Here is a 23,387-nt window from a genome sequence, read left to right as displayed (position 1 = left end):
GCGCTGCACCCTCTGAATTGAAGCGTGAGGAAGGTCAAGCCTCTGCCCACACATGAGGAAGACATACGGGCTCAATTCTGTTCACAGAGCCACAGTGCCTACCACCTGTGGATCACTTCTGCCGACTCAGATTCTTCCAGGTCTTTGAGGCCGCGTTAACACAAACTCACAACAGTGAAACAGTCTCAAGCCCAACGAAATGGCACTGACAACGGAAACACATGACGTTTATATGGTCTGGGCCAAAATTGGCGCCAATGAGGTGCAGGTGAGGAGCTAGCTGCCTGCCATCCAGGGCTTGGCAGAAGTGGAAACGAGGGGGGGGGGGGAGTGTGGGGCAGAGTGCACACGACTTCGGGAACGGTAACGGGCGTGAAATAAAACAAACTAGACGAAACGCAACAACAAGACAGACTTAATGTTACTGCAAAAACCATCAGCGGGGGAAAAACAGAGAAGTCCAGAGTTTGGGATCACTCGACAGCCTTCTTAAACAAACAAAAAGGAGATGTTTGATTGTACATATTGGGACCAATCAGTTTGCTTAAACGTTAGTCATTCCATTGTTAGACGCTATCCTCACCCAGGGGGGCAGGAGGGAGTGCTGGAACCTATCCAGCTGTAACGTGCAGGAGGCGGGTTACACCTTGAACTGGTTGCCAGCCAATTGCAGGGCACAGAGAGACCCTCAACCACACATGGGGGCAATTTAGAGTGTCCAATTAATGTTGCATGTTTTTGGGATGTGGGAGGGAACCAGAATGCCCGGAAAAAACCCACGTAGGCACGGGGAGAACATGCAAACCCCACACGGGATTGAACCTGGATTCTCAGAATTGTGAGGCCAACGCTTTGCAGCTGCGCCATCATGCTGCACTTTAATCAACACTGCGTCATAGATTTCTGTCGATGGAAAGACCACCGGACTTCTGCACAGTGTATTTGGATACAAACATTGAAAAGTAAATCCCCCCTTTTGGCAGCAGCAGCTTCTCACCTGCGCCTTCTTAAGCCAGCCAATCCAGTTACGGTTTCTTACTATGTGACGTCATGTGACTAAGAAAGCGTAACTGGATTGGCTGGGTGTCAGACGCTGAATTTCAGACAGCGAATTGTAGCCAGTTGAATATCAGGAAATTTTTTTACCGGCGAATTTGTTCACATTGAAAGTGAAACTGTAATACAGCTATTGAAAATGTGATCACTTTGAAATAATGTGAATTTTAAAGCATGAAGTTTTCAGTGGTATTTTTAATTCAAATCCTGGTGGCACATATTTACTTCCATCAGCCGGGGTTTAACTCGAGGTCCTCAGGACTAGGCCAACACCTTACAACTGCACCACCGTGCCGCCTGTATCATATCTAACCCTTGTGATGTGGATTGTTTTGTGTTATAACGTTTTGTATGGCTGGATTGTCCGATTGTCCGAAATCATCGTGTCTTGATTTGTGCCTTGTATGGATTCTAGATTGTCTCTGAATCAATCTAGATTGTGCTTTCCCATTGCATTCGCTTGTATCATCCTGTATTGTCGTGTCGTCTTGTACTTGACATTGTTTTATCATCTTGATAGTGCTGCGGATTGTTCTCGATTGGATTGTTTTGCTGAATTGTCTTGTGAAGTCTTTTATTGTCTTGCATCATCTGATTGGCGCGTGTTTCTTCTTGTAATGTTGGATTGTCTTGTACTGTCTCGTATATTGTCTCGGAACAACTTGATACTTCTGTATATCTTCTGTACTCTTGAGGGTAACATTTGATTTGATGAGACAGTGTAGAAGGAAACAGTGTTCCTGTGCACACAAAAACATAAGAAAATCCAAATGTGACATACAATAACAGAATTTCTCTCATCAGTATATATACAGTAGGGGTAATGCTCATATTTCCAGTTTTCCATGGAGTGACACTGCATCGGGACAGGAAATGATAGAATCTTCGCCCAGAACCCACCACTGACCTCATGATTTGAACTCATCCCAAACAAAATCACTGCACACTCGTTGTCAGCAGGATCCGAACCTCCGTGGGGAGACCCCAATGGATTTCTCGTCCATCGCCTTAACCACTCGGCCACGACAACCTGACTGCAAAGCTTTCTGTATGCATGTTTTTTTTTTTTTTGTGGCCTGTGATTGGCTGGCAACCAGTTCAGGGTGTACGCTGCCTCCCAACAGCTGGGATAGGCTCCAGTTCTCCCGTGACCCTTGTGAGGATAAGCAGCAAAGATTATGGATGGATGGAAAGTACGCCATGACTTTCTCCACATAAACTATATAGTACGTCCACATAGAACCTCTTAAGATTTTCATACAGTGTCACCAGAAAGATTTCCCACCCCTTTACATTTTCCACATTCCGCTGATAGATTTCATCAAAATCTGTTTTGAAGATAGTTTTCTTTTTTAAAAAATCTTCATAATATAGCTCATAAAGGAATTGGTGTTTTTAGACATTTGTGTCAATTTATAAATAAAGTTCAAACGTAATTCGTAAAACACTTTTTACACCATTTGCAATGCCACTCAAACTTGAGCTCAGGTGCATCAGATTTCCACTGATGATGCTTGAGGTCCTTCTCCAACTTGAATGGAGGCCACCTGTGGTCACTTCACTTGACTGGACGTCATTTGGAATGGCACAAAGCTGTCCAGATAAGATGGGGCTAAGCATAAGCGGCTCAAAAAAAATGGATGGATCTTCAGTGTATGGCTGCGGTTTACTGAGACCCCACCTGATTACTCTGTCGGGGAAATTAATCAATGACTTCACTTGTTTCTTCAAGTGATCGACTGAATTCCTTCATTCACTCTTGGCATTATTTGCCTTTGGTGGACTGCTGGTATTGGAAGCGTTCAGTGTGGAAGCAGAGGAGAAACAGGACGACCAAAGTCAATTCATTGTATTGCCACACATAAAGGGAGAGCGCTGGAAATACCTCCAGTTTTTGTCAAAAGTGCTTGTCCCAACAGACAGACAAATCTCTTGCAAAGTGTCAGGGGCGTGGCACCACCATTGCCCTGCACCCAGCAGCTCCTCACCTGTGCTTTATTGACCCTAATTAGCATATAAACCTTGTAGTTTGCATTGATGCTCGAGACTGCGTCATTGTGTGTGAGTATCCAAGTGTCTTGTTCATATATTTCTCTCATTCCAGCATTTCTATCCCACTTTGGTCAAGTCTTGTTTTGTTCATTTTTCAAGTTCACACTAATCATGAATGATCTCCAGTTTTTGTCAAAAGCATTCAGCCTAACAGACAGCCAGATCTCTTGGATCGTGTCAGGGCGTGGCCAGGCCACTGCCCTGCGCCTCATTGACTCTAATTAGCATATAAACCTTGTGGTTTGCGTTGATGAAAAGAGAGGAAGTCTGCATTTTTGCAGTGAAGAAGAGACTCGAGGCCAAAATTCAAATAGTAATGACATGAGATTATTTTGTGAATTCAGCGGCCGAAAACCAGTTTCACCGAGCGGTGTGAAATTTGGTTGCCCTGTCTGTCATGAGAAGACCCACGCAAAAAAGTCTCAAAAGCTTTGCCCAGATATATACAGGGAGTATGTCATTTTGCTGAGAAAAAGACATTTCAGGTCGAAATTCACATAGAAGTAATAATCTTGGATTCTTTCAAAATTCAAAGCCAAATTAAAATTTTGGACTGATGTCTTCGAGAAGTAGACCCAGAAAAGTCTCCAAAAGCCCTGCCGAAAAAGACACATGAAGTCTGTAAAATTGTTCTGAAGTGGCAGTTTCGTCTTTGCTTTGGCATTTCTGCAACATGGAAAAGAACATAATGTAGATTAGAAGATGGTGAGAAATGAGTTAGAAATGTTTTGTTTTTAAAAAAAAACTACATTCGATCACTAAAGGCAAAATCTTCTCAAAGAGATTTGTTTTATTATTTAATATTTTTGCAAAAAAATGTGATCAAAAACAACCACAAAATGCTGTATTCAGGGACAAACGTGCTTTCTGGTCCTCCACAAATCCCCCCCAAAAAATGTGAAAAAAAAAGTGAAATATTTTTTTCCAGGAATTTGGTAGTTTAGTGAATTCATGATGATCTCATATTATTTGCACAATGAGGAAATAAAAGGGACATGAAAGACAGCCGAAAATGGGAAGAAATTTGATGCTGTGCTTCAGTTTTTGTGCACAATTTGATCACAAAAGCCAAAATCTTGTTGAAGAGATTTATTTTGCAATTTAATTTTTTTCAAATATTTATTTGGCTGGCGTGCTGAATGTTATGGGCCGTATTTGCTATTTGGGCTGAAGTCGGTATCAAAGACGTGAAAAAGCTTTCATCCCGAGGAGTTTCTCCACAATGTTTGACAGGCCAAAGTCGAAAAAATTTCAGACTTAAAATTCGCTCGTTTAAAGTATGCGGAGATGAGTGTGAATGTACATCCTCGAAAAGCACAGGTGTCAAACTCAAGGCCCAGGGGCCAGATCCGGCCCACCACATGATTATTTGTGGCATGCGAAGGCAAATCATGGATGTCAACTTTCGTGATACTCGTTCAAATCTGTACCAAAATTTCAAATTGTCATATCATAAATCATAAGGTTGAGGTATTGCAAGCGTTTTTACATTACCAAACATCAACAATAGTTGAAAAACCCATTACCCTTGATTTCTGATTCCAAAACTAATTCATACATTTCATGTGTCAATATGATGAGGCGATAAACGTTTTTTATGATTTCACAGTCATAACGGCCCTCTAAGGGAAACCTGAACTACAATGTGACCGGCGACAAAAATGAGTTTGACAACACTGTCTTAAAGGGACCCCTCATTTCCCTGGTGAAGGTGAACTGGCAGCTAATGTGTTGACGTCAGGGATGCGATCAAAGCAGAAGTTCAAGTTCAAATCAAACTTAATCGGCTTCATCCTTTGATATTTACATTCTTGGATTGGATTGGATCGTTTTTACGTTACCAAACATGAACAATAGTAGAAAAACCCATTATCCTTGATTTGTGATTCCAAAGCTAATTCATAAATTTAATGTGTCAATATAATCACGCGATAAACGATTTTTATGGTTTCACAGTCGTAACAGCCCTTTGAGGGAAACCCAAACGAGAATGTGGCCCGCGACAAAAATGAGTTTGACACCCCTGTCTTCAAGGGACCCCTCATTTCCCTGGTGAAGGTGAACTGGCAGCTAATGTGTTGATGTCAGGGATGCGAAGAAGAAGTTCAAGTTTAAATCAAACTTAATTAGTTTGAAGGACATAATTGATCTGCTGTTTAGCATAAAAATTGCAGGACTTTGTTTTCGTGACCATGGATGCACATAAGGTTTGTGCTCCACATTTTACCCACTGAAGCAAATGCCTCTTGTGAAAGAGTGACTCTGGAGGGACTTGAACTCACAACCTTCATATTACTACAATTTTAATCTTGAAGTCCAATGCGCTACCCATTACACCACAGAGCCACCTCGCCTTTGCCGCCCCATGCCGGAGAAGCTGGTTCCCATGTTCAAGTACAGCTGGTTAAAATTTTCATTGAGAGTGAAAATATTCTCTCGCTCTTCGCATCAAAATTAGTGTGGTGTGCAATGTTTGTGCAGCAGGTGAATAATTCCACAATCAGGTTAAAAAAAAAATGTGCATCCACATAATGTCCCATGCAGGTTGTCGTGGCCAAGTGGTTAAGGTGATGGACTAGAAATCCATTGGGGTCTCCCCGCGTAGGTTTGAATCCTGTTGACAACGAATGTGTAGTCTTTTGATTTGGGGTAAGTTCAAATCATTACCTGCACCGATGCAGTATCAATTGATGGAAAACTGGAAATTCGTCATTACTCCTACTGTATGATTACATGAAGTACTAATGAGAGAAGTTTCTATTATTACATGAAACAGATTTCTTGGATTTTTGTGTGCACAAGAACATTGTTTCCTTCCACAGTATCTTATCGAATCAAAAGTTTCCCAAAACAGTCCAGAAGATATACAGAAGTATTAAGTTGATACAAGACAATATGAACACGGCACAAGACAATCCAACATGACAAGAAGAAACACGCACCAATAAGATGAGGCAAGATGATAAAAGACTTCACAAGACAATTCAACAAAACAATCCAATCTAGAACATTCCACAGCACTATCAAGATGACAAAACAATGGAATGTACAAGACTACCTGACAATACAAGGTGATAAAAGCGAATCTGATAGGAAAGGACAATCCAAATTGATACAGAGACAATCTAGAATCCGTACAAGGCACGATCGAGACACGATGATTTGGACAATCGAACAATCCAGCCTTACAAAATGTGATAACACAAAACAATCCACATCACAAGGGTTATATGTGATACAGGAGGCAAGGTGGGGCAGCTGGAAAGAGTTGGCCGAGTTCTGAAATCCCGGCCTATGGAAGTAAATATGTGCCACAAGGATTTGAATTGAAAATGCCAGTAAAAATTTATGTTGTAAAATTCACATTATTTCAAAGTGATCACTTTTCAATAGCTTTATTACAGTTTAACTTTTCAATTTTAAAAGTTGCATGTTTTTGGGGTGTAGGAGGAAACCCACACAGGCACGGGGAGAACAGGCAAACTCCACACAGGTGGGGCAGGGATCGAACCCGGGTCCTCTGAACTGTGAGCCCAATGCTTTACAAACAGGGTGCACTGGGCCGACAACTTCCAGGTCTACAGCACCAAATGTATCTTATTCGTTGAGTACATGACTCCAGTCAATTTAGGGAGTGCTTCAGAAGCATTTTCAGTAGAACTGCAACTGTTTGTTGGCTTTCAGGAAGTCAGTGTCAGGATGGCCGAGTGGTCTAAGGTGCCAGACTCAAGGACTGAACTCCTTTCGGTTAACGGTATTCTGGTCTGTAAATGGAGGTGTGGGTTTTTTGACCGAGTATTAATCAGGGCTCACTGGTGCAAGCTTTGTTTTTTGTAAACCAGGGGTTGGGAGTTTGTTTCTCACCGGGGCCTCCACTCCCCAAGAGGGGTTGCGTCAGGAAGGGCATCTGGTGTGAAAACACTGCCAAACAAATATAAGCGTTCATCTGAGATGGCACGCTGTGGCGACCCCGAACGGGACCAGCCGAAAGAGAAGTCTTTTGACTTTCAAGAAGTATTTCTGGTACATATGGGAGCATTTCAGTACATTTTAGCATCTTTCACACCTCAAAAGGGAAACTTCAATTCATTCGTTATTTACTTTAAACTCCCCTTGAAATTAATTTTTTTTTCAGAACTAAAAACTCTGAAATCGAAGTTTAGTTTTTTGTTTTTCATTCATTTGAATTGTACGTGCAGTAAATTGACAAATAACTGCGAGATTTTGATAATTGATAATTGAAATCACACAAACAAATGCAGGTTGACATTTTGAGGCTCAGCTGTTCAAGGGTTCATTCAATGCCAAAAAACAAATGGACTGCTTCTCCCTAATGTTACTTTATTATTGCTAAAACAAATATTAATATGAATAAAAAGGTACCCTTTTGTGGTGTGAAATGTCTGCTGAAATGTACTGAAATGCTCCCGTGTGGACCAGAAATACTTCTTGAAAGTCATCAAACACTCAAATCTGTAAAAATATTTTTTTTTAATCTGTCAAATGGTATTTTATTATTTTGCTCAGTTATTATTTGGATGTTTGGGTGAATTTCCACCAGGCAATTTTTTTTCTTCAACAATTTTAAATTTATTGAGGTAATCCTAATATGACTATAACGAGCATGCGACAAGAGGTAGGAACCAAATGCAGGGACATGATTTTCGAGGGGAGTTTAATTCTGACTGAGGTCATACACATACATAAGAATTCCAAAAAGGCAAAGTCCAAAAATGCTGACACGAGGTCTGACAATTACGAGGCAAAACTTGGAAAATGAACAATGACTAAAGTGGGATAGAAACGCTGTCATGAGGGAAATATATGAACAAAACGCTTCCTAACACACACACTTTGATGCAATTTCAAGCACAACTGAAAACGCAACCCACGAAGCTCATATGCCAATTAGCGTCAATGAGGCGCAGGGCAGTGGCCGAGCCACGCCCCTGACACTTTCCAACAGATCTGTCTGTTGGGAAGAGTGCTTTTGACAAAAAACTGGAGGTATTTCCAGATTAGTGTCTTCCAGCGGCCTCCCTTGATGTGTGGCAATACACCCAATTGACTTTGGTGGTCCTGTTTATTCTGCTTCCTCACTGAACACTTCAAACACCAGCAGTCGACAACATTGAATGAATGAATTCACTTACCACTTGAAGAAACAAGTTCAGTTCATTCATTTCCCCGACTGAGTCATCAGGTGGTTTCTCAGTAAAGTGCAGCAATTGGCTGATGATCCATCCATCCATTTTCTCAACCGCTTATCCTGAACCGCAGCTTCTCTCGACAGCTGTGTGCCATTCCAAATGATGTTGAATCAAGTGAAGTGACCACAGGTGGCCTCCATTCACGTTGGAGAAGGACCTCAAGGACAATCAGTGGAAATCTGATGCACCTGAGCTCAAGTTAGCGTGGCATTGCAAACCGTGGAAATACTAGTTTACGGGTGTGAAATCTTTCTGGCCACATTGTATGAAAGTCTTAAGACGTTCTACATGGACGTACTATACAGTTTATGTGGAGCAAGCCGTGGCATCATTTCCATTATCCATCCATCCATCCATCCATCCAATATCTTTGCCGCTCATCCTCACGAGGGTTGCGGGGTATCTATTTTCTTTTGCCACTTATCCTCATGAGGGTCACAGGTATCTATCTATCTATCTATCTATCTATCTATCTATCTATCTATCTATATCTATCTATCTATCTATCTATCTATCTCTATCTATATATCTATCTATCTATCTATCTATCTATCTATCTATCTAAGAAGCTTGTAAACTGACACGGACTGGCCACCTAAGACTCAACACACGAAGCTTGAATAGAAGAGATAATTAACAAATGAGATGCGGGTGAGTGGCATGACCACACCCCTGGCAAACGCGATTGTTTTAAATGCTTGACAAAGCTCAATCAAAGTTGTCATGAGGCAGGTATGATTGTAATAAAATTTCTGAAGAGAAAAAGAAGAAGGGTACTGTGACATCATTCTAACCTCGCTGTTATACAGTACATCCACAGAATGATCACAAACAAGAGATTTTTAATGGGATAGTACAAAATAAAAACAATTGTTTACACTTATGACACGTTGACGTAACCTACATCCATAAGGCTGAGGGCAGACTACCACATCAATGAGATTAAAAAAATAAAATAAAATGAAAAATACAGAAAAACAGCAACATATGTGTGTCCTTTGGATGGGGGATAATGGAGCAGTCTTGTGTCATTTTTATTTTGGATCATTACAGCGGTTTTAATTTCGTAATTTTTGCGGCTGTCCTCTCCTCAGCGCACTTTGTGTCTGGAAGAGACATCGCGAGTCAATTCAATTCTCATTACTTTGCTCCTTCTGCAGAGGAGTGCTACACATCGTTGTGTGAATTTACGCAAGCGTTTTGTTAGTGTATCTCCCTCGTTACAGCGTTCGTGTACCACTTTCGTCAAGTCTTGTTTGTTCTCCGGTTTCCTCCCACATCCCAAAAATGTGCGTCATTAATTGGACACATGCGATTGGCTGGCAACCAGTTAAGGGTGTACCCCGCCTCCTGCCCATTGATAGCTGGGGTAGGCTCCAGCTCTCCCGTGACCCTTGTGAGGATAAGCGGCTCAGAAAATAAATGGATGAGCAGATATTTCTGTGCACCATAAATGCCGGGAAAACATTGACATCCCTGACAGCTAATAAAACCTGACCTCTAATTAATCTAGTCTGCTCTTTTACTGTATGTTCAGGTTCAATATTGGTTGTTGTGTCGTGTATTTTGGAAGAGATTAGGCATGACATGTATTTTTTTTTTCATTTTTCTTATCATCATGTTGGTGTATGACTCCTACTGAGTACCAAGACCACAGGCCAATAATTTAAAAAAAATAAAATTGCGCGCTCTCTCACACAAACAAACTACCAGTTCAACCAAGTCTTGTCTTGTATGGCACTGAAACGCTCCCATGATTGGAGGTCTGAAGTGGATCTGTGAGTCCGTAGCCAAGCTAATCTCCGATATTCTCTGTTCAACAGTGTGACGGGACAGTTGAAGGGCTGAAATCATTTGTTTAAGATTTTTGTTTTCAGGACACAAGATTTCAACAACATCACAGAGGCATTTTTTGAATCAATGAGCCGTCAATGTCTGGCTTTTTGGCCCTTGCAATGTTCCAAGCCACTTGATATGATGCAAGCGTTCTTCTCTGGATGCTTCATTTTTTTTTTTTTTAATTTTAAACTGCATCTGTTTTTCTGTCTTGTTTATGAAAGTGACTAACTTGTGACTGTGAAGTTTAGTCAGTGATAAATCGGTCACGTAGGGTGAGGACTGACTTCACTGAAGGATTTATAACACTTAGCTTCAGTGATAGTTCCAATAAAAAGAAACAACTTTTAACGATATCTGGAGTCCGGACTGTGTGCAGGTTTAATGTGCTGGACCGGTGACTTCACAAAGTAAGTGCCCACCACCCCACAATTAAGAAACCAACAGGTTTGCTAGTTAAAAAGCTGGTTAAATTTTTCATTGGGAGTGAAAATATTTTCTCCTTTTTTGTATCAAAATTAGTATGGTTGGGTGTGTGTTTGTGCACCAGGTGAATAGTTCAATATCTAGTTTTTCCTTTGAAGGGAAAAGAACCACCATAATGTTAAAAAAAATGTGCCTACGGAAAGTCTTACAGGCAGGTTGTCGTGGCCGAGTGGTTAAGGCGATGGACTTGAAATCCATTGGGATCTTCCTGCGCAGGTTCGAATCCTGCCGACAACGCGCATCTCGTCTTCTGTAACATCCCTCAATGTGGCAGAGTGTGGAGATGGGGGTAGTAAGAGATTAAAGTTAGACATACTTTTACAAGTTGTGCACCAGCGCAATTCAATCATTCCATTGAAAAATAAGATAAAAAAACTATGTTGAATTCGTCAAAATGTGCATGTACGTTGTAGCTATTATTATGATGAGACTCCAATTGGAGTCGCAATCCTCATGTTCCACATGATAATATCAGTCATCCGTGAGTCGCCACAGGAGATATCATCATGGAATCTTTTAAAGATGTTTTACATCCGGGCGTTTGTTGACACTGACTGGAACGCTGGGGGAATTCTCACATTGGTCCAGATCATAAATCTGCGCATACCCTGCTTGAAGTACCCACGTGGTACAGAAGCAGAACGCCGCTTGTGTTTCAGGCCGTGTGTCAATGTTGTGACTGTCACAAAGGCACACGTCAAGAAATGTTGGCTTTACGGTTAGGTCTATGATCCGAAAATATGCCACCAAGGAAGTATGAAAGATACTTCTACGATGTGCTACGCATTTGTACAGGACACATTTAGTCATCTTTCATCAGACAAAATATATCTTGACCACACGAGATGGACCTAATAAAGTGGCCTTTGAGCACATGACTTCGAGTACCTCGGTTGGACTGACCGGCTTGAACTTGAGGAGCATGTCGACAGAAGCCAAGCGGACCCTCTCTGAGGTGTTGTTAATGCTGTACTTGAAACTGTGCACCAGCTTCTCCAGCATGGGATGGCTTTGCACGTTGTCCAAGACCACGGACAGATATTGAGGAGAACAACGCTGTCGTTCATACCTGAAGGCTTGAGGAAGCCTTTCAAAAAGAAAATGCCAGTCAAATGTAATAAAAAAATGAACACACAGAGGTAGGTAGACAGGTGGCTCTGTGGCGCAATGGACAGCGCATTGGACTTCTAGATTAAAAGTGTAGTAATTCAAAGGTTGTGGGTTCGAGTCCCACCAGAGTCAAGGAAGTTTCTTTCTTTCTCTTTTAGTAGGAAGAATGTGGGTTTCCTTTGGTGGGTAAAATGTGGACAGCAAACTTTATGTGCATCCATGTTCACGAAAACAAAGTACTGCTACTTTGAGTCGAAGCAGCAAATCAGTTGTGTCCTTCAATCTAAGAATATGAATATTTCAATGGATGAAGTCAATTAAGTTTGTTTCTAAAGAAGCCTTCCACTTCTATTTCTGCTGTTGTTTACAGACGTCGACTTTCTAAATTCAGTGCACTCTCAACACTGAACCGGCGAGGCAGGAATCGGATTTTGGAATCTCATTTCTTGCAACATAATTCAGGGTGGGATGAGACAGCCAATGGCAAAATGGCTTTGCTATGAAATGTCAGCACAGTGGATCAAGAGTCATTTAGTACTGAGCCCTTTTGTGTGCGTGTGGGTTGTATTTTCGTTAATTGCATATCACTAATTCAACAGAAAAGTACTAGAATGGATGCAATGAATCACCAATGTCAACTCTGCAGCCTGCATGCTGGCCAAAACGGGGTGTCCCTTGTGAGGATAAGCGGCTCAGATGGATGGATGGATGGATGGACTTTCTTCTCGTGACTTTCTCTGTCTTTCATCAGCATCACAGCTGCACAAATGAAACAAGTGTACAACAACTGCTGAAGCGCATCGGTACAAGTAGGAAATCTCAGTGGTGCTCCCTTTCACCAATTTAGTAAAGTGAGCCTGGATTTAGTGATGGGCAAATGATACTCAGGCTTTGGATCTTGTGTCGCTCTTCCTGAAGCCCAGTGATTTGAAACACTGTGTCGGAGCATGGTCGCTGTTTTGCTTCATGTTGCCAACCATCAATGTTCTGAGTCGCTTATACTCACCAGAGTTGCAGGAGTGTTGAAGCCTATCCCAGCAGTCAACGGGCAGGAGGCTCTGAAGTAGTTGCCAGCCAATCGCAGGGCAGATAGAAACAAAAACATTTGCCCTCACAATCACACCTAAGGGCAATTTAGAGTGTCCAATGAATGCATGTCTTTGGAATGTGAGAGGAATCTCCAATATTCTTCTTTTGCTTTCGGCTTGTCCCGTTTGGGGTCGCCACATCATGTCATCTTTTTCCACCTAAGCCTATCTCCTGCAACTTCCTATCTAACACCAACTGCACTCATATCTTCCCTCATAACATCCATCAAGTTTCTTTTTGGTCTTCCTCTCGCTCTTTGGCCTGGCAGCTCCATCCTCATTCACGCACATTTATTCTGTTTTAATTCAGCTCATCTTCAATCCTCTCCTTTCCAGCGCATGCCTCCATCTTTCTCGCAGATACTGACTTCTGTCCTGAGTCAGGCTCCACTCCTCTTTGCCATCACTTCAGTGATTTTCAAATTTAAATTAACATTCTCTCCCGAGCACAAGTCACGTTCTGTGTGAAGCAGAGTGGCGCAGCGGAAGCGTGCTTGGCCTATAACGCAGAGGTCAGTGGCTCGAAACCATCCTCTGCTAACATGGTTTTTTTTGGTCTTCTTCTGTAGTTAAAAATTGTGGGCAATAAAAACTTGTCTCCTCTTCGGCAGTCGGCCACTTCCTCCATTCACTTCTACTGGACATGCGCAACATACACACACGTATCTTACTGCAACTTCAGGATTTTCAGTCTGGAAAGGGGCACGCGTTTGCTTGGTCTCTAAATGTCTCAGCATATTTGCAATAAGACAACTTCTGTGTGTGGAGCAAACACCACGTCGACAGGCAATTGTCATTCTTCCAACCATTTAAAGATGAAAAATACAATTCAATTATGAACACATTATACATCTGCAAAACACTGCATGAAACATTATTTGGTCTGTATGAGATGAAAGTGATCCCAAACTTAAGAATGTCGCATATTGTTGGTACTTATCGTGAAACTTACTCAATACTGTGTCTCACCTTCCAAATCTCGTTCTCCACACAATCCCTCTAAATTGCCCCAAGATGTGATTTTGAGTGCGACTGTTGTTTGTCTCCATGTCCCCTGGGATTGGCTGGCAACCAGTTCAGAGTGAACCCCACCTCCTGCCTGAAGATAGCTCTGATAGGCTTCAACAGTCCTGCGACACCTGTGAGGATAAGCGGCTAAAAATGGATAGATGGATGGATGGATGGATACAACAATGTCCTCTTGTGTTCACATTCCACACCATAATTTCTTTGCCTTTCAATCTGTCTTTTAAAGGTCGAGGATGGTCTTGTGATTGACGTGGGAGTCAGCAAATGAGAAAGTAGAGCTGGCTGACTCTTAACTTTAGCCATTCTGAATTGAACCAGAACATTTATTGGTCTAAACATGAATCAAACACCTGTCAGTAATTTTTCTATTCAGTTCCTTGTTCAAGAAAAAAAGGAAATTAATTGTAACATGGAAGATTTGAATTGTTGTTTATTTGTGTGTGTATATATATATATAAACATATTTAAAAAAAAAAAAGAAACACAACAGAAAATATTACCTGACAAAATGCTCCAGTGGCGCAATTGGCCAGCCCGCAGTACTTATAAGACAGTAACTGTCATGATCCTGCAGCTCCAGCACGAGCTGTGCGGGTGTCCGCGCAGGTGCACTGATGGGAAGGTGCACACCTGCGCCTCATGCAGCCTGATTATGCTGTGGATTTATACGACAGCGATGACATCTGTCCGGCGCCAGTTCGTTGAGCTTCATGTCCCGTTCGTGTGCTCTGGTATCCCTGATTGAATCTGTGTGTACTGACCTTCGTCCGTTCTCCGACCAACCTTGTAAGCGTGACTCCTTCGTTACTTCTGCCTGCTTTGATTGTTCTCCTGTGTACCGACTCCTGCCTGCCCGCTCACCTGCTCTCTTCGCCCGACGTCCCAACTACCGCTGCTGCACCGGACTGCCTGCTCGATCCCCTACCTCTGCATATAATAAACGTGTCTCCTTGAACAACCTTGTATCTTCCGAGTCCTGCATTTGGGTCCTACTACCGTTCCGATGGGACGTGACAGTAACAATCAAAGCAATGCTGAGTTTGTGACTTCAAGCCTCACCTGGAGCAGTTTTTTTTGTGTGTGTATATTTATCATATACATAAAGGAAACAAAACAGAAAATATTACCTGATCAAATTATATTCTCCACTGGCGGAATTGGCCAGCGTGCAGTACTTATAAGACAGGAACAATCAAAGCAATGCTGAGGTTGTGACTTCAAGCCTCACGTCGAGCTCTTTTTGTGTTTGTGTATCTATATATGAAAACATATTTAAAAAGAAGAACTGTGTGTTTCTTTCAGCTTGTCCCTTTCGGGGTTGCCACAGCGTGTCATCTTGGATCAACGCATATACATGTTTGGCACAATATTTACGGCAGATGCCCTTCCTGACGCAACCCTTCTCAGGGAGTGGAGGCCCCAGTGGGATACAAACCCACAACCCCCAGTTTACCAAACCAGTCCTCTGACCACTGAGCAACTGGGCCTCATTTAAAAAAAAAAAAAGAACACACAACAGAAAATGTTACCAGACCAAACTATATGCTCCAGTGGCACAATTGGTCAGCGCACAGTACTTATAAGACAGTACCTGTCAAAGCAATGCTGAGGTTGTGAGTTCAAGCCTCACCTGGAGCACTTTTGGTGTGTATTTATATATAAAAAAAGAAACACAACAGAAAATATTACCGAATTGAATTTTATGCTCCAGTGGCGCAATTGACCCCTCCGTACAGGGCACTGAACCATGCCTCCTGAAGTGACGTCACGCCACGTGCGCTGACGTAAGACAAACAGTAAAAATGGCAAATACAATACAATACATTCTGAACTGAGACAGACTCTATGCTTCTGATTTCATTCAAATCAACGATATATTATAGATTCTAAATACAATACATTCTTAACTGAGTGAGACGCCATGCTTCTGATTTCATTCAATCATTCACACGTAGCAATGTTATGCTAGCGGAGAACGTCTCATTCATTTATACGAGACGTGTATTTAAAATCAAATTTAGGGCATATCTTCGTGCAAACACAGTCTGGTTTAGCTTCGGCCGCGAGCCGGCAAGAAAGTGACACGTTTGTGCAGTCCGATCATCGCTAAATATCGCTCAACAACGAATAAGTGTGTCAATCGATCACACGTAGCAGTGTTATGCTAGCGGAGAACGTCTCATTCATTTATACGAGACGTGTATTAAAAATCAAATATAGGGCATACCTTCGTGCAAACATATCTATTCCGGTTGATGGATTCAGTTGATCATGCGGTCTTCCACAAAGTTTGATCCATCAAAGGCATTTTTCGTACTGGGTGTTTGGTTTTGGAAAGGGTACGAATCGAACTCCACCAACTCGCCTTTCAGGATACCTGTCGTCACTATTACAAAGTCCGTGACTACACCTCTTAACCATATTTTTTGTTAAATAACCCAAATACGCGATAAAACGCTCACTAAACCTATACTGGACCATTCAATGTTGTCAGAGAAAATGGCGGGAGCAAAAACGAGCTTTGGTCTATGCAGATCTCTGGCCTCTGATTGGTCAGTGACGCGGATTGCGCAATATCCACGGAGGGGTCAATTGCGTCTCAAAATTTGTTTTCCCCGTTGAAGAGAATAGAAATGCTTTGAAAGCGGCGCTAAGCTAATTTTGACACCCCACAGAGGAGATTAATTTGAACAAGCCTGCCAAAATCAAATAAATGAAATCACTACTTATAAAAAAATGAAGTTTCAAAACGAGAATAATAAAAGCCACCTCTCAGGTGCTGTGGACGTGTCAAATGGAGAGAAAATTTGAAGCCCGATAAAAACCTCCAATGGGTGGTTCTTTTCAAGGGGTCAAGGTCAAACATCCTGTTGTCATGACGACATGCAGTGCACCAACCAGTCCGAGCTCCGGACTAGTGTTTGGCGTTTGGAAAGTCCGAAGCTCCCACCGTGACCCCCAGAGACAGAGCGTCCTTCATTTCCGACATCTTTACTGCTGAAAGTGTTGGTTATTACTGGGGATGCGTCTGTATGGCCGCCATATTGGATGTGTCAGTTTTACTGAGATCAACACAAACAATGCTCTGAGGTACCGAATGTTCCGGGTTGCTGAGAGCGGTGCCGGTGTCAAATTCCCATTAACAAACACACAATGAAGTTGGGAGGTTGTCTTAAACATGAATCAAAACAGAATACTGTACAATGATTTGCAATATCATGTTCAACCTATATTTAAATTAATGCTCTACAAAGACAAGATATATAATGTTCAAACTGATAAACTGATGGGCCAAAGTTCACCTCTTTGTGAACAACTGTGTGAGGAAATACGATTATGGCCCTCAGCGTACAATTGCAAGGAATTTAGGGATTTCATCATCAACCGTCTATCATATCATCAAAAGGTTCAGAGTATCTGGACAAATCACCAGACTGAAGCAGCAAGGCCGAAAACCAACAGTGGATGCCTGTGACCTTTGATCCCTCAGGCGGCACTGCATCAAAAACTGATCCCACCACATTGGCTCAGGAACACTTCAGAAAAACCACTGCCAGTTAATATAGTTCTACGCGACATTCGTGCAATTTAAAACTCTACTATTCAAAGCAGAGCACCCAGAAATGCTGCCAGCTTCTCTGGGCTCGCGCTCATCAAAGATGGACTGATGCAAAGTGGAAAAGTGTTCTGTTGTCCAATGACTCCCCGCTTCAAATAGTTTTTTTTATAAATTGTGGACCTCGTGTCCAAAGAGTAAAAGAACCATCCGGACTGTTATTGACATCTGTGAAGGCACCATTAATGCCGAAAGGTAAATTCAGGTTTTGGAGAAACACGTGCTGCCATTCAAGTAAAGTCCTTTTCATGGACATCCCTGCTAATTTCAGCAAGGCAATTCCAAAGCACATTCTCCACGTGTTACAACAGAGGAGCTTTGAAGCAAGAGTGCCCTAACCCGAACCTAACCTGCAGTCCAGACCTTCTTTCCATTGAAAAAAAACATGTGGCGCATTATGAAGCATAAAATACGACAATGGAGACCTCGGACTGTTGAACAGCTAAAGCTGCACATCACGCAAGAATGGGAAAGAATTCCACCTACAAAGCTTCAACAATTTGCATCCTCATTTCCCAAATGTTTACTGAATGTTGTTCAAAGAAGAGTTATGTAACACAGAGGTAAACAGGACCCTGTCTCTTTTTTTTGGGAACATGTTGCAGCAATAAAATTCCAAGTTCATGCTTAGTTGCTAAAAACAAAGTTTATCAGTTTTATCATTGAATATATTGTCTTTTTAGTGTTCAATTAAATATAGGCCAGTGACTGACTGGTGACCAGTTCAGGGTGTAGTTCGCCTTTCGCCCGAAGTTAGCTGAGATAGGCTCCAGCATTCCCGTGACCCTTGTGAGGATAAATGGCTCACAAAATTGATGGATGTTCGGTAGGACCACCCCAAAGGAAGGAGCTGTAAGAGCCGGTGACCAGGATGTGGAGGGTCCGATACGATCCTGTGTGTTCTTCTTGTTTTAGTTCTGGCAGTGTGCAAGTCTGAGAGTGGGTGGGGGGGGACTGACAATCTTTTCAGTAGTTTTGGTTGTCCGTTGCAGTCAGGGTTTGTTGCTTTTTGGAGCACCACAAAACCGGACTGTGACGGTGGAACACAGTACAGATTCGATGACCGCTGTGTCGAACTGCCTCAACAGGCCTTGCTCCTCAGAAGCCACAGGAAGTAGATCCACTGAAGGGTCTTTCTGAGGGCGGAGTTGGTGTTCATCTCCCACTTCAGGTCCGGTGAAACTGTATTTCCTAGGAACCTGGAGGTCTTTGCGGATGACACAAGGCAGCTGGACAATGTGAGTGGCAGCTGTGGCGAAGGATGCCTCCTGAAGTAGTTAAGACCTCCCATAAAAAAAATTCATAAGCAGATGGCTCTGTGGGGCAATGGACAGCGCATTGGACTTCTAGATCAACAGTGTAGTAATTCAACAGTTGTGGGTTTGAGTCCCACCAGAGTCACTTGTTCAGTAGAAAGAATTTGTGTTTGCTTTGGTGGGGAAAATGTTGAGTCCAAACTTGTTCATGAAAAAAAAAATATATATACTCACGGCCAAAGCAGGTTTTATGAAACAATGAAGCTTTTCAGCCGATTACATGAAGCAATAAAGTGTTTCGGCCAATTGGATGAAACTTCATGAAGCGCTGAATCTCTCAAAAGTACAAACCCCACTCGCAGTGTCTTCCTTTGGACATGGATAAATTATCCCGAAAGTCAATTTAGTCAATAATTTCCGTGGTGGAAACACACAATGATTGTCGAAGAATTCCTAGTTCCATTTCAAAGTTCATGATAGGATACTAGTGGTTATCATGACAAAAAAAAAAAATATGGAATTTTCTTTGGTTTCAAGATCTACAAGAGCTTATGGCCATGCTACCCTCAGATTTCGGAAGCTCAGTTTTGGCCCTGGTTGGTACTTCCCAGTATTCCCTGGAATTCCCAGACCGCTTGGGAATACCAGGTGCTGTCAGCGTCTCTCCCCGGCTAAAATGCAGAGGGGTTGCATCAGAAAGGTTAAACAAAAACGCGCTCATCTGAGATGACACCCTGTGGTGACCCCAAATGGGACAAGACGAAGAAGTTTTAAGACCTACAAGTACCTGGTTCTTGTCCTATCCAAAGTTTTCCTGTCCTTCTTCCACAGGGTGGAGTACTACTACCCCGTACAACAATCGAATTTAATCACTGTCACCGTACTTTACAATGTCATTGTAATCTACAATGTCTTTAACTTTACTGCAACTCGTGTAGCCTTTCGTCATCTTCTCATTCTTTATCATTTCGTCATCTTTTCACTGTCCCTCCACTTTGTTTTTCACCCCCGTTTAAAACTTTGCTCTGTCTGATCCATGAGAAGCCACACAAGAAAAATATAACGAATACCAAGAACTTTTTTTTTTAACTTTGGAGAGAAACACTGTGAATAAAAGACAAATTGTACAATAAATTCAAATTTGTCAGTTGTCATTCTAATGTCGATATTGCAATGATGATCGGACTCGCGACCCGTTTCCTGAGTGGATGACGTGTTCATATTTGACCTTTCGGCACCAAATGTAGTAATGTAGCAAATGAAGTAATCAGTGTCTGGATGGCCGAGCGGTCTAAGGTGCCTGACTCCAGGGCTGAGCTCCTTCCGGTTAAAAGGTATTCTGGTCTCCAAATGGAGATGTGGGTTCAAATCCCACTTCTACCACATTCTTCAGACTTTTTTTACTTTTTAAGAATTATTTCTGGTACATATGGGAGCATTTCAATCAATTTCAGCGTCTTTCACACCACAAAAGGGAACCTTCAATTCATGTTATTGGCTTTCGCAGTAACAATGTAACATTTGGGAGTACCAGTACATTTGTAACTTTATTGAGGGAGTATTTTGGCATTGAATTAACCCTTTAACAACTGAGACTCAAAATGTCAGCCTGTATTTGTGTGCAGTTATTTGTCAATGTACTGCATGTACAATTACAGTTTAATTGAATGAATAAAACAAAAACAAAAGAAAGAGATTTGAGTGTTTTAGTTCAGAAAAAAATGTACCTGAATAAATGTGAATTTAAAATGTGAAGGGAATTAAACCATGTACAATAACTTTTCTCATAACAATGTAATTACTGAAAACTTGAATTAATCCTCATACACAACGATGCCTCCTGTCATGAGCATGTGGCAATGGAAAGGACCCAAACGCAGGGACATGATTTTCAAGGGGAGTTTGATTCTTTCAGAGTTCGTACACAGGGAAGCAGTCGAAAAAGGCAGAGCCACAAAAAAAACACGTAAAGTCCAAAAATGCAGAAAAGAGGTGCAATAATTACGAGGCCAAACATGGAACATGGACAAAACAAGACTCGACTAAAGTGGCACACGAACGCCGTAACGAGGAAGATACACGAACCAAACGCTTGCTCCATAATTACACAAAATGTTTTCTAGCGCTCCTCTGCAGAAGGAGCAAAGTGAAGAGAATTGAATTCACTCCGCGATGTTTCTCTCCTCTGGACACAAAGTGGGCTGAGGAGACGACACCCGGAAAAATTACAAAACACTCTGATGACCCAAAGTAAAAATGACACAAGACTGCTCCATTATTCTCCATCCAAAGGACACGCATATGTTGCCTTTTTTATTTCATTTTTAGCTCACTGATGTGTGTAGTCTGCCTGAAGGCTTTTGGATGGAGGTCACGCCGACGTGTCATGAGTGTAAACAATTGTTTTTATTTTGCATTACCCCATTAAAAATGTTTTGTTTAGAACAATGATCGTTCTGTGCATGAACTGTATAGCAACTAGGTTAGAATGAGGTCATAGTACCCTTCTTCTTTTTCTCTCCAGAAATATTATGTGTTATTATCATACCTGCCTCATGAAAACTGTGATAAAGCTTCATCAAGCATTTAAAACGAAAGCTATTGTCAAGGGTGTGGTCATGTCACTCACCTGCACCTCGTTTGTTAATTATGTCTCGTATTTAAGCTTCGTGTGTTGAGTTTTTGGTGGCCGGTCCATAGATAGGTAGATAAATATCCCTCGACCCCCATGAGGATAAGAAAATAGATACATAGATACCCCGTGACCTTTGTGAGGATAAGCAGCAAAAGAAAATGGATTGATGGATAGAGAGATACCCCCGTGACCCTCGTGAGGATAGGCGGCAAAAGAAAATTGATAGATACCCCGCAACCCTCATGAGGATAAGCAGCAAAAAATGGATTGATACTCCATGACCCTCATGAGGATAAGCAGCAAAAGAAATTGATAGATACCCCGTGACCCTCGTGAGGATAAGCAGCAAAAGAATGGATAGATGGATACTCTGCGACCCTCATGAGGATAAGCGGCAAAAGAAAATAGGTAGATACCCAGTGACCCTCATGAGGATAAGCAGCAAAAAAAAATAGACACCCCGCGACCATCGTGAGGATAGGCGGCAAAAGAAAATTTATACCTCACAACCCTCGTGAGAATAAGCAGCAAAAGAAAATGGAAAGATAGTAAGATATCCCACGACCCTCATAAGGAGAAGCGGCAAAAGAAAATAGATATCCCGCGACCCTCGTGAGGATAAGCAGCAAAAAAGATACCCTGCGACCCTCATGAGGATAAGCAGCAAAAGAAAATGGATAGATCGATAGATACCCCGCAACCCTTGTGAGGATAAGCGGCAAAAGAAAATGTATGGATACCCTGCAACCCTCGTGGGGATAAGCGGCAAAAAAAAATTGATAGGTAGCTATCCCGCAATCCACGTGAGGATAAGCAGCAAAAGAAAATGGATAGATACCCCGCGACCCAGTCAGTAGACAGCACAGCACTCCTGCGCCGCTGAATTGACCCCTCCGTACAGGGCACTTAACCAGGCCTCCTGAAGTGACGTCACCCCCCGTGGCCGACGTCAGACAATTAGCAAAAAATCGGCGCAGCAAGAAAAGAATAGAGCGAAACTGTCCGATTTACCGGCTGATTTCTCACTCGCATTCTTAGCTAACAGTGAAATGTCGTTGAAAAGCAGACAGCAGGGCTTCAAGTATTTCAGCGAGCGGTATTCAATGGTATTCCATGATATCGACGGAGAAACCATTGATATTAGCGGGAGATCTTTCCGGAGTCAGAGGACGACCAGAAGCCACATATATAATATTTAATAACCCAAAGACGAATTCGTCATTGAAAGTTCTTTTTCGTGTTACATATCACACTGTGTGCAGAATCTGTATAGCCGTTTGTGAACCGCCGTATGAAGGAAAAGAAGGCGAGGCTTGATTTACGAGTTGTTCTCTCGTTTTTTTTGTAACGTCACGCACTCACTCAATATTCATTCTTGAATTAGTGCCGAACCTACGCAATCCGACCGAGTACGACAATCACTACTTTAGTGTCCTCAAACATCCTTCCTTCAGTCTTGTGTCTCGGTGCACGTCGAAGGCTTTTAGGACTGCTAGTCCGGTTTAGCTAGTTAGCTCATTAGCCGCGAACAAAGGACACGTTTGTGCAGTCAGATCATCGCTAAATAGCTCAACACAGATCAAGTGTGTCAATCATTCACACGTAGCTATGTTATGCAAGCGAAGAACTGCTAATTCATTTATCTGAGACATGTATTGAAAATCAAATATAGGACTGACCTTCGTGCAAACAGATCTGTTCCGGTTGATGGATTCAGTTGATCATGCGGTCTTCCACAAAGTTTGATCCATCGAAGACATTTTTCGTACTGGGTCTTCGGTTTTGGAAAGGGTACGAATTGAACTCACCAACTAGCCTTTCACGATACCTGTCGTCACTGCAAAGTCCGTGACTACACCTCTTAACCATATCTATTGTTAAAGAACCCAAATACGCGATAAAACGCCAACAGAAGCTATACTGGACCATGCAACGTTGTGTGAGGGAACGGCGGACGCATAAAAAGGGCGTGGTTTATGCAGATCTCTGGCCTCTGATTGGTCAGCGACGTGG

At 42.2% G+C, this 23,387-nt stretch overlaps 2 long non-coding RNA genes and 5 other non-coding genes across 9 annotated transcripts in view; 5 read left to right on the top strand and 2 right to left on the bottom strand.

Moving 5' to 3' along the window:
• LOC133494396 (uncharacterized) overlaps window positions 1-23,387 on the top strand; it is a 322,682-nt gene that overhangs the window by 220,394 nt on the left and 78,901 nt on the right. The window lies entirely within an intron of this gene.
• Window positions 2,005-2,086, bottom strand: trnas-aga (transfer RNA serine (anticodon AGA)). The gene has a single exon. It is a non-coding gene; the product is annotated as a tRNA-Ser (tRNA).
• Window positions 5,653-5,734, top strand: trnas-aga (transfer RNA serine (anticodon AGA)). The gene has a single exon. It is a non-coding gene; the product is annotated as a tRNA-Ser (tRNA).
• On the top strand, window positions 10,796-10,877 carry trnas-uga (transfer RNA serine (anticodon UGA)). The gene has a single exon. It is a non-coding gene; the product is annotated as a tRNA-Ser (tRNA).
• LOC133494607 (uncharacterized) lies at window positions 11,157-14,714 on the bottom strand. Its single transcript, XR_009793337.1, has 3 exons — window positions 14,368-14,714; window positions 12,380-12,509; window positions 11,157-11,727 (listed from the first exon to the last, which is right to left on the bottom strand). It is a non-coding gene; the product is annotated as an uncharacterized LOC133494607 (long non-coding RNA).
• On the top strand, window positions 11,794-11,882 carry trnar-ucu (transfer RNA arginine (anticodon UCU)). The gene is given in 2 exon segments: window positions 11,794-11,830; window positions 11,847-11,882. It is a non-coding gene; the product is annotated as a tRNA-Arg (tRNA).
• Window positions 15,412-15,505, top strand: trnai-uau (transfer RNA isoleucine (anticodon UAU)). Its single transcript has 2 exons — window positions 15,412-15,449; window positions 15,470-15,505. It is a non-coding gene; the product is annotated as a tRNA-Ile (tRNA).

The sequence above is a fragment of the Syngnathoides biaculeatus genome, chromosome 21, assembly GCF_019802595.1.
Source record: "Syngnathoides biaculeatus isolate LvHL_M chromosome 21, ASM1980259v1, whole genome shotgun sequence".
Taxonomy (NCBI): domain Eukaryota; kingdom Metazoa; phylum Chordata; class Actinopteri; order Syngnathiformes; family Syngnathidae; genus Syngnathoides; species Syngnathoides biaculeatus.
Note: the sequence above shows the minus strand (reverse complement) of the source record. Positions and strands in the feature narration are given on the sequence as shown.